This window comes from Panulirus ornatus, chromosome 70, assembly GCF_036320965.1.
Source record: "Panulirus ornatus isolate Po-2019 chromosome 70, ASM3632096v1, whole genome shotgun sequence".
Lineage (NCBI taxonomy): Eukaryota > Metazoa > Arthropoda > Malacostraca > Decapoda > Palinuridae > Panulirus > Panulirus ornatus.
In genome coordinates, this window is record NC_092293.1 from 711905 (window position 1) to 724691 (window position 12787).

The window sequence follows — 12787 nt, forward strand, 5'->3', positions numbered from 1 at the left end:
TGGATGTGTCACTGCTGGATGATTGTTGGCCTGCATGATGATGGTCAGCCACGAGCAGGAGTGGATGTGTCACTGCTGGATGATTGTTGGCCTGGATGATGATGGTCAGCCACCAGCAGGAGTGGATGTGTCACTGCTGGATGATTGTTGGCCTGGATGATGATGGTCAGCCACGAGCAGGAGTGGATGTGTCACTGCTGGATGATTGTTGGCCTGCATGATGATGGTCAGCCACGAGCAGGAGTGGATGTGTCACTGCTGGATGATTGTTGGCCTGGATGATGATGGTCAGCCACGAGCAGGAGTGGATGTGTCACTGCTGGATGATTGTTGGCCTGGATGATGATGGTCAGCCACGAGCAGGAGTGGATGTGTCACTGCTGGATGATTGTTGGCCTGGATGATGATGGTCAGTGGTGTCGGATGATGGTTTACCACAGTCATATATGTTCCGATCCTGAATACTGAAAACAAAGGCTCCGCCGGGAATCGAACCCGGATTAGCTGTTTACTAGACAGATGTGCTAACCACTACACCACGGAGCCACCTGTCAGTGGCGGAAAAATTTCTTATTTATGAGCAAACATAATTGAGGACTTAAAGAATCTGGTACAAACATAATGGTTATTGTGATAAATGATTTATTTATGATAAATATGTGTTGTGTTGCATTATAATGGTTGTTCAGAACCAAGATCCTTAAACCTGAATCCTAAAAGATTAAAGAATAAAAAAGTTGTGAAAAACATAAACATATATATAAACAAACCACAAAATATATTTTCCTTGGGATATCTAAAAGAAAATGCAATACAAGGAGTTAGTTTAAGGCAGGAGTATTTGATCTTTTAACAAAACATTTACATCTACGTCTCTTATCTTTCGTCATCATTTCTTATGTTTACTATCAAGAAATGTCTTTTTTTTTTTTTTTTTTTGCTTTGTCGCTGTCTCCCGCGTTTGCGAGGTAGCGCAAGGAAACAGACGAAAGAAATGGCCCAACCCACCCCATACACATGTATATACATACGTCCACACACACGCAAATATACATACCTACACAGCTTTCCATGGTTTACCCCAGACGCTTCACATGCCTTGATTCAATCCACTGACAGAACGTCAACCCCGGTATGCCACATCGCTGCAATTCACTCTATTCCTTGCCCTCCTTTCACCCTCCTGCATGTTCAGGCCCCGATCACACAAAATCTTTTTCACTCCATCTTTCCACCTCCAATTTGGTCTCCCTCTTCTCCTCGTTCCCTCCACCTCCGACACATATATTCTCTTGGTCAATCTTTCCTCACTCATTCTCTCCATGTGACCAAACCATTTCAAAACACCCTCTTCTGCTCTCTCAACCACGCTCTTTTTATTTCCACACATCTCTCTTACCCTTACGTTACTTACTCGATCAAACCACCTCACACCACACATTGTCCTCAAACATCTCATTTCCAGCACATCCATCCTCCTGCGCACAACTCTATCCATAGTCCACGCCTCGCAACCATACAACATTGTTGGAACCACTATTCCTTCAAACATACCCATTTTTGCTTTCCGAGATAATGTTCTCGACTTCCACACATTCTTCAAGGCTCCCAGAATTTTCGCCCCCTCCCCCATCCTATGATCCACTTCCGCTTCCATGGTTCCATCCGCTGCCAGATCCACTCCCAGATATCTAAAACACTTCACTTCCTCCAGTTTTTCTCCATTCAAACTCACCTCCCAATTGACTTGACCCTCAACCCTACTGTACCTAATAACCTTGCTCTTATTCACATTTACTCTTAACTTTCTTCTTTCACACACTTTACCAAACTCATGTCACCAGCTTCTGCAGTTTCTCACATGAATCAGCCACCAGCGCTGTATCATCAGCGAACAACAACTGACTCACTTCCCAAGCTCTCTCATCCCCAACAGACTTCATACTTGCCCCTCTTTCCAAAACTCTTGCATTCACCTCCCTAACAACCCCATCCATAAACAAATTAAACAACCATGGAGACATCACACACCCCTGCCGCAAACCTACATTCACTGAGAACCAATCACTTTCTTCTCTTCCTACACGTACACATGCCTTACATCCTCGATAAAAACTTTTCATTGCTTCTAACAACTTGCCTCCCACACCATATATTCTTAATACCTGCCACAGAGCATCTCTATCAACTCTATCATATGCCTTCTCGAGATCCATAAATGCTACATACAAATCCATTTGCTTTTCTAAGTATTTCTCACATACATTTTTCAAAGCAAACACCTGATCCACACATCCTCTACCACTTCTGAAACCACACTGCTCTTCCCCAATCTGATGCTCTGTACATGCCTTCACCCTCTCAATCAATACCCTCCAATATAATTTGCCAGGAATACTCAACAAACTTATACCTCTGTAATTTGAGCACTCACTCTTATCCCCTTTGCCTTTGTACAACGGCACTATGCACGCATTCCGCCAATCCTCAGGCACCTCACCATGAGTCATACATACATTAAATAACCTTACCATCCAGTCAACAATACAGTCACCCCCTTTTTTAATAAATTCCACTGCAATACCATCCAAACCTGCTGCCTTGCCGGCTTTCATCTTCCGCAAAGCTTTTACTACCTCTTCTCTGTTTACCAAATCATTTTCCCTAACCCTCGCACTTTGCACACCACCTCGACCAAAACACCCTATATCTGCCAGTCTATCATCAAACACATTCAACAAACCTTCAAAATACTCACTCCATCTCCTTCTCACATCACCACTACTTGTTATCACCTCCCCATTTGCGCCCTTCACTGAAGTTCCCATTTGCTCCCTTGTCTTACGCACTTTATTTACCTCCTTCCAGAACATCTTTTTATTCTCCCTAAAATTTAATGATACTCTCTCACCCTAACTCTCATTTGCCCTTTTTTTCACCTCTTGCACCTTTCTCTTGACCTCCTGTCTCTTTCTTTTATACGTCTCCCACTCAATTGCATTTTTTCCCTGCAAAAATCGTCCAAATGCCTCTCTCTTCTCTTTCACTAATACTCTTACTTCTTCATATGGGAAACAGAAGAAATGTCTTTTATCTAACACAAAAATTCTGTATAGGTATTTGATTAATGTTCTCCAACGACGCGTTGCATAACTCTTCGTTAGTGAAGTTCATATCGTGTAATGGATCATGCATTACAAAGTTGTGTCTATCCACACAAGTGTTACACGTCCAAGGTAAAGATATATTCTAGAGATAGTGTATATCTAATATATATATATGTGTTTTATAAATACTTATAAAAAGTTTTCCTGAGGGACAATACCTAAGACTTTCGTATTAAAGTTGATCAGTTGTAAGTGATCAAGCATTACAAAGGTGTGTCCATTGCCACAGGTGCTACTGATCCCGGGTAAAGGTATTTCATCATCTTTGTATCTTTAACCTTTCTAGTTATAGATGTTTCATCCCTGATTCCATCCTCACAATGGATGTATGTGGTTTGTGTTGTCTTAACATATCATTAGTCAGTTGAAGTGGAGAACATGCTTCTGAGCCTAGCCACTCTACTCTGTCTTATACATGCTATTCAAGAGATGTTACCGGATTCCGCCTATAAGTGTTTACGCCGGGGGAAACAACTTACCTCCGGACGGCTTTTTCTTTTTACTTTTGATGATTTGAAAAATTTATTAATCATATTTGGTTTTATCGTGACAATAAGATTGTTGGAAATTGTATATAATAATCTTTATCTGTCAATTGATGAACTTTAATTCATCAAAGATAAAGTTTATGATCACTGATTGTTTATCTCTCGTTGTTAATGATGAAAGTTTTTTTTATCTAACAAAATACTTTCATTTGACTCATAAAGAATATTCTTAAGAAAAACGTAAATAATTTGTCATTAGTCCTCATCACACAAAATAAAAGTCTGTTTTTCAAAGTTTTCTCAGTGGATGATGCTAACATTTTGAAGAGTAGAAATTCATAACTTAGAATCCTTGAACCTTGTGTTAATGATAATTATATTACTCTTCTCTAAACAATACTTTTCTACAATGTGTAAAACCCGGATAAAAAGCCTGCAACATAGATACTGACGCAATTATCTTTATGTTATTGAAAACATTATTGATTTCTACATATAAAACATTTATGTGCAAAATAGAAATTTTTATGTTAGATATGTTAATCTTAACGATATCACGTTACATATATTTCTGTACCTTGTGCTCCAGAAAAGTTATGAAATCTTATTTATTATTGTAGCAAATGTTTAGCTTGCATACAATATCCCATGTATTTTCACTAGATGTCCACAAGTAAAACATATTTTTGCCATATGTATTTAACGGTAATCAGTGATAGGTTGTTAGAATAAGTAAATGTGTAATACATTACCAGGGTAGTCAATCCTTCGTCCATCACAATATACCGTAAGAGTGTCTAAGGCTCACCCTAGCTGGGGTTTACATTGTTGAACAACGTAATGCTTTTTGGTCGGTTTAGGTTTCTTAATTGTTGACTACAGGGACGAGTTTATAAGGAAGTGAGGAATTTGGGAAGGGTTTATTGATGGTTGCCGGGAGTGTGGTGATGATGATGAAGGATCAGAGAAAATATATTATGTCGGACGGAAGTCAATAGATCCTGGTGCTCGACCCAGAACCTTGACTAATCGTCTATAAGAAAGTGGTTGTTTATGTTTGGCCAAGTCCAAGCTTGGCAGGGGCTCTGGTCTTATGACACACTGTTATCTGGCTTTATTTGTCATGTTTTTTTTTTCCTTGGACTGAACTGATAAGAACATTAAGAGTTAGAAATCTATCTAAACACACTATGCCATCATATGAATTTTATGTTTTGAATTTGTAAATGATTCCTAAAATGTACATAAGTCGATGTATCATTACACTTGACATATCTTTCAAGAAATTTATCTCTTCATTTTTGTCAATTCAACGAATTATGGCTCATGTCAGTGTGTCTGTCCCTCAGTATAGCAAGTCAAGCATTACTCCACCGTACAACAACTACAACATGGCTTGTGTCAGTGTGTCTGTCCCTCAGTATAGCAAGTCAAGCATTACTCCACCGTACAACAACTACAACATGGCTTGTGTCAGTGTGTCTGTCCCTCAGTATAGCAAGTCAAGTATTACTCCACCGTACAACAACTACAACATGGCTTGTGTCAGTGTGTCTGTCCCTCAGTATAGCAAGTCAAGCATTACTCCACCGTACAACAACTACAACATGGCTTGTGTCAGTGTGTCTGTCCCTCAGTATAGCAAGTCAAGCATTACTCCACCGTACAACAACTACAACATGGCTTGTGTCAGTGTGTCTGTCCCTCAGTACAGCAAGTCAAGCATTACTCCACCGTACAACAACTACAAGGTCACAAATGAGGGGACAAATAACATATAGGTTGGGTCACGGAAAATGCCTAATGAGCTGAGGAAAAGGAAGGACATTACATACACTGGCTAAATCAGTGAATCATTTTGTGATGGTTGTGAAATATTGGTCATGTGTAGAAGATGGTCCTTGTACATGAATCATGCTATATATTAGTTTCACAATATGTTACAATATGTTGGTGTGGGAGGCAAGTTGTTAGAAGCAGTGAAAAGTTTTTATCGAGGATGTAAGGCATGTGTACGTGTAGGAAGAGAGGAAAGTGATTGGTTCTCAGTGAATGTAGGTTTGCGGCAGGGGTGTGTGATGTCTCCATGGTTGTTTAATTTGTTTATGGATGGGGTTGTTAGGGAGGTAAATGCAAGAGTCCTGGAAAGAGGGGCAAGTATGAAGTCTGTTGGGGATGAGAGAGCTTGGGAAGTGAGTCAGTTGTTGTTCGCTGATGATACAGCGCTGGTGGCTGATTCATGTGAGAAACTGCAGAAGCTGGTGACTGAGTTTGGTAAAGTGTGTGGAAGAAGAAAGTTAAGAGTAAATGTGAATAAGAGCAAGGTTATTAGGTACAGTAGGGTTGAGGGTCAAGTCAATTGGGAGGTGAGTTTGAATGGAGAAAAACTGGAGGAAGTGAGGTGTTTTAGATATCTGGGAGTGGATCTGTCAGCGGATGGAACCATGGAAGCGGAAGTGGATCATAGGGTGGGGGAGGGGGCGAAAATTTTGGGAGCCTTGAAAAATGTGTGGAAGTCGAGAACAGTATCTCGGAAAGCAAAAATGGGTATGTTTGAAGGAATAGTGGTTCCAACAATGTTGTATGGTTGCGAGGCGTGGGCTATGGATAGAGTTGTGCGCAGGAGGATGGATGTGCTGGAAATGAGATGTTTGAGGACAATGTGTGGTGTGAGGTGGTTTGATCGAGTAAGTAACGTAAGGGTAAGAGAGATGTGTGGAAATAAAAAGAGCGTGGTTGAGAGAGCAGAAGAGGGTGTTTTGAAATGGTTTGGTCACATGGAGAGAATGAGTGAGGAAAGATTGACCAAGAGGATATATGTGTCGGAGGTGGAGGGAACGAGGAGAAGAGGGAGACCAAATTGGAGGTGGAAAGATGGAGTGAAAAAGATTTTGTGTGATCGGGGCCTGAACATGCAGGAGGGTGTAAGGAGGGCAAGGAATAGAGTGAATTGGAGCGATGTGGTATACCGGGGTTGACGTGCTGTCAGTGGAGTGAATCAGGGCATGTGAAGCGTCTGGGGTAAACCATGGAAAGGTGTGTAGGTATGTATATTTGCGTGTGTGGACGTGTGTATGTACATGTGTATGGGGGGGGGTTGGGCCATTTCTTTCGTCTGTTTCCTTGCGCTACCTCGCAAACGCGGGAGACAGCGACAAAGTATAAAAAAAAAAAAAAAAAAAAAAAAAAAAAAATGTTACAATGGTGTCTTTACCTGGTGAACTGATATGTGATACAATAAATGTGATCTGCCTTGTTCTATAATTCTCTTCAGAAAAATCTTTGAAACTTATATCCGATTTTTCGCACATGCAGTCAAATTGTGCTTACGAGTTTGATAGATTTTCCTGATATTTGATATCTATAAGAGACATTGATTACTAAAAGCAATTTCAGGATGGCAAAATCAGCTAACATTATCAACTGGTACGATGACGCAAGACGACTGCAGAAAGATGACCAGGGTCTCGTTGTACAGTGTACAATGGCCAGTGATATTCACTGTAGGTATACGCAAAATGATATACTGTGTGCACATAGCAGGCAAATTAGAGGATCATCATAAGATTTAGAAATAGCACTATCAAGGAAGGAGAAAGACGTAGGTGTAATTATTAGTCGAGATGTAAAGCCAATACATAAACATCATGAGCAATGTGTACTGCTCCTCCTCCTCTGGCTTTTTATTCTTACTGTCACATTTTAATATATATATATAAATAATGGAAGGGCAAGTCACAGCCAAGACCAATTCAGTTACTCGTGGATTACTTGCCTTGCCGATGGTGACTTATCACTCCAGGTGTAACTACTTACAGTTGGAGTCCGGTAACACCATTTCAATGGTATCATTTGAGAAACACAGTATAGTGGCTGGACTGAAAAGCGTGTTCTGCACTTCAACTGACTAATTATATGATAAGGATAAGAAGGAAAAAATCGATCGTAAGGCTGGAATCAGGGATTAAACATCTATAACTGGAAGGGTTAAAGATACAAAGATGATGAAATACCTTTACCCGGGATCAGTAGCACCTGTGGCAATGGACACACCTTTGTAATGCTTGATCACTTACAACTGATAAACTTTAATATGAAAGTCTTAAGTACCGTCCAGCAGGGGAATATTATACAAATATTAACAGAAAATATATCTATGTTAGACAGACGCCATATCTAGGAATTATCTCTACTTGGGACGTGTAACACCTGTGTGGATGGACACAACTTTGTAATGTTTGATCCATTACACGAAATAATGTCAACAACAGAGTTATACAACACGTTGTTGAAGATCATTCAGGAAACATCAATAATTAATGATTATATTAGGTAGTACATGGCAGTTCTTCGAAGTAAACCAGAAAAATGATGCTGAGAGAAAAGGGACATAATAGGAAATAATTTGTGAAATGTCTAGAATCTTTGATCTTAAAGTAGTCGTCTTGTGTTGGGTCATCTTTTAGACATCAAGATGAGAACATAGTCTGTGTTTTGTAATCATTAATAAATATATATTCTCAACACCTTTCATCACTTCTTCCAGGCCTTAACGGATTTTGGCTGAACGATCTTGGCCGTGTGACGGCCACAAAATGCAGCACAATACACATTTATTACAAAAAAAAGGAATTTATCACAACAGTCGTTATGTTTTTTACCGGAATCTTTAAGCTTTCAGTAGCATTTTTAAGTACATAACACATTCATCTGCCTCATTTACATGCATATAGATATATCTACAAGTGTATATGTACATGTTTTATATTATCTATCTGAATTTAAAGTTTATCATGATATCCGTGTAGACAAAATACTAATGGATACCACAAGATATGTACAGCTACTAAAAGATTATTCTGAACCTCTACCATGTTATGACACACTCGACCCTGGCCTCCTGACCTGCCAGGGCAATAATCTGTTATTGATAAAGAATTGATCATATTCTTAGTTGATAACCTAAACCTGCACCAGTGCGGTGGGAATGTCTAATACAGAGAGAGAGAGAGAGAGCGACAGAGAGAGAAAGAGAGAGAGAGAGAGAGAGAGAGAGAGAGAGAGAGAGAGAGAGAGAGAGAGAGAGAGAGAGAGAGTATGTTAACCGCCACACTCCAGTATTTCTGGAAGCGTCAGTCAGAAGTAAACGTGTTTTCGTCACACAAGACAACGTGATCCCAGAAGCCAGTATCTTTCTCACAATATTCAGGTTCATATTGCCATCAGTTCAGTATACTAATATTAAACACAGACCACCACTACGCCATACCGTGTTTTGATGAGACCTGAGGTCAGGTTAGCCTAGCCCTAATTATTGGCATAATGATTCATCTCTGATGATGATGATGCGCCCCTCACTCACACTGTCCGAAAACACGCTTCACTCCAAGGACTGACACAGCCACACACACACACACACACACACACACACACACACACACACACCATTATATTTCCACTACAAGCTACATTACACTCTCCACTAGAGGCAATTCTGCCCAGTGTACACCCTCTACCGTAACCTGCCATCATCACTATTTTGATGTTTCATCTTCACTACACTAGTGCTTCAACTTCACTCTGTTAATCTATCATCTAGGATATTAAATCAATGAGGAAACGCTAGTCTACTATATTTTTGTGTGGCTTCACTATATTTTTGCAAGTGCTGTTCTATGAAAGTTTACTTCGTCAAGTAAATCACTCATCTCACCAGATCGCAGAAATGACTCACGTCCGCGCTGCCCATCGGTACCCTGGCAAGGAATCCTTCCTTGAATTTTTCGAGGCTCACATCCAGCAAACCGGGGCTGTTAAAGATTGTATAAGCCGAACTGAGCTATATTTGCGATACTGTGAATTCTGCGAAGGGTTCGGGTACGAGAAAGCTGCCGTCCTGAACGTCGGCAGAACACTGGGACGGTGGGGCATCAAGGCAGATCGCAGACTTGGAGGACGCAACGGCCGCCACCAGGAGTACGCCTACACCAGAATTGCCTGGTTGTCCGGCAGTGAGGGCCTGGCCCAGGGAGGAAAGCGCCGCCTTCCAGAATGCCAAAGGCCTTCCAGGAAGAGATCACGTCTGGATGTCGAACCCGTGCACGAGAGAGTAGTGGTGAAGATTCAGACTCGGCATCAAGATGATGATGACCTGTGCAAAGGCGGACCCAGCGAGGAAATTGGTGTAGTTGACACAGGAGCAGCCGCCATCCCCATCAATGTTTCTTTGGCTCCCACCAAACAACGGGGCAAAGTGATGCCTACCACTGAATTGGTGACCTTGATCCCCTACTTCTATGGGGATGAATCAGGCTTGGTGGATCCCGACGTACTCGTACTGGTCGTCGATGAAGACCCTGATGTGTCCGTCACTGCGACTGGAGGATCAGCAGCACCTGCAGCAGCAGCCGACCCTAAAGCTGAAGCTGCCGTGTTGAAGATTAAAGTCCACACCACCAACATTCATCCCTGAAATTCCTTGAACCTTAAGTTCCCGTCCCTGAGATTGGAGAAGCTGCTCCTCCTCCAGCAGTCGACCCTGTTATACCCGGTCCTCAGAAGACACTTCCTATGGCAAAAGTTCTCATTCAGTTGCAAATTATTGACAAACTATTGTACGAATGAAGCGGTTACCATAAAGGATTAAATCGTTAGGAAAAGTTCCTAACATTTATGAGTCCCATCCATAGGGATGAAAAAAAAATAAGAAAAATACATCCATTTCTGTTGGGTGCCATAAACATGGCACAAATGGACCCTAAGTCGAACTGCTGACCTCCTAGTGGTAGGGTCCGGGCAACTTTGAGGGAACATTAACCTTCAAAGGCTAACAGCAGTCGCACAAAAACAATAAAGATTAATCATTATTAGTCATTTACAATAATCATAGACGATGGTTATAACCTCGCCCATTTATCATCTCATTCGCTGTGAACGAAATCATAGGCGACTCTGATTGCACCTACATCTATCAGTTTTCCTATTTATATAACCTTTTCTCTGTCTATCGTCCCTGTTCGATGATTTTCTGTATCATGTAAATCTCAGCCATTGAAATGTCCTGAGATCAATGTCGAAGAAGTGAACAAAAGAATTCTAGTTTGGACTGAAATACATAGCCCCATTTTTGCACATTTTCTCACCATTTATCCACCATTCATTCCTCTTAAGGATCTACGAACTATCTCCAGAGTTGTATTACAAATATATGAAACATGTCACCAACTCACTGTTTTGTTCATATTTCTTGCTATATTACATCTGTCAGTTTCTAAATGCAATCATCGGATGATTATGGCTGTGTCTACACACTCCCACCATCTGGCCAACCTTGTACATATGATCATTTAAACACTGACATTTTAACTAATTGTGTCAAAATGACTCCATGAAACGCGAACTTAAAATTCATCCATTTAACTCCCTCATTCATTAACGAACATTCAAACATCATCATTTGAACGTAAATCTTCCAGCTGAATTATGTCAACAAACTCCTTTTAGATATGTCATTAGATTAGGTTAGGTTAGGTTAGGTTAGGTTAATTAACCTCGTCAATTAAACACTTTAATACTACCATGCAACAGTATGCACACCGTCATATTGCAGCTGTTGTATGAAATGCTTCACATAACTAAAGAATTTCAAAGTGAATTATTTTAACGATATTCTTGGAATTCTGCACTTTAATATGAACCTTTAAATTCTGACTGTAGAGGTACACATGACCTTTAAATTCCACCAGAGCAATGGAAGTCTGTACAATTAATCTAACTCTGCCACTGAACGCGAACTTTTGAATTTAGCTGGGCGGCCTCTTATTCCCTGGCTGCCATTCATACTTTGTCCTTTTAAACTGTGTGTTTATATCGCTCTCATTCACCCTTAATTTCGATCGTCTCTGATATTTCATTCGTAAAATTTGTTCATGTTGCCATATTGCTTTAGTTAAGGTTTATGGTTAAACCTAAAGATTCTACAGTGTTTACAGTTACGGAGCCATCTGTATGTTGTACCAGACAACCAGTAATGTATGGTGTCTGACGTCTACAGTGACGGAGCCACCTGTATGTTGTACCAGACAACCAGTAATGTATGGTGACTGACGTGTACAGTGACGGAGCCACCTGTATGTTGTACCAGACAACTAGTAATGTATGGTGACTGACGTCTACAGTGACGGAGCCACCTGTATGTTGTACCAGACAACCAGTAATGTATGGTGACTGACGTGTACAGTGTTGGAGACACCTGTATGTTGTACCAGACAACCAGTAATGTATGGTGACTGACGTCTACAGTGACGGAGCCACCTGTATGTTGTACCAGACAACCAGTAATGTATGGTGACTAACGTCTACAGTGACGGAGCCATCTGTATGTTGTACCAGACAACCAGTAATGTATGGTGTCTGACGTCTACAGTGACGGAGCCACCTGTATGTTGTACCAGACAACCAGTAATGTATGGTGACTGACGTGTACAGTGACGGAGCCACCTGTATGTTGTACCAGACAACTAGTAATGTATGGTGACTGACGTCTACAGTGACGGAGCCACCTGTATGTTGTACCAGACAACCAGTAATGTATGGTGTCTGACGTCTACAGTGACGGAGCCACCTGTATGTTGTACCAGACAACCAGTAATGTATGGTGACTGACGTGTACAGTGACGGAGCCACCTGTATGTTGTACCAGACAACTAGTAATGTATGGTGACTGACGTCTACAGTGACGGAGCCACCTGTATGTTGTACCAGACAACCAGTAATGTATGGTGACTGACGTCTACAGTGACGGAGCCACCTGTATGTTGTACCAGACAACCAGTAATGTATGGTGACTGACGTGTACAGTGTTGGAGACACCTGTATGTTGTACCAGACAACCAGTAATGTATGGTGACTGACGTCTACAGTGACGGAGCCACCTGTATGTTGTACCAGACAACCAGTAATGTATGGTGACTGACGTCTACAGTGACGGAGCCACCTGTATGTTGTACAGTCGTTGATTAAAGTCTAGAAGGTTTGTTGCCGAGCTCACGCCTCTCGCATTCGAATCATGATGGTATCGAAACTCTTGTGAATCATGATGGTATGAGAACTGTTATGAATCATGATGGTATC

General features: G+C 41.1%; 1 non-coding gene across 1 annotated transcript; it reads right to left on the bottom strand.

Annotated features, from left to right (window-relative positions):
• Window positions 1-474: 474 nt before the first annotated feature.
• On the bottom strand, window positions 475-546 carry TRNAT-AGU (transfer RNA threonine (anticodon AGU)). The gene has a single exon. It is a non-coding gene; the product is annotated as a tRNA-Thr (tRNA).
• Between the last annotated feature and the right edge of the window lie 12241 nt (window positions 547-12787).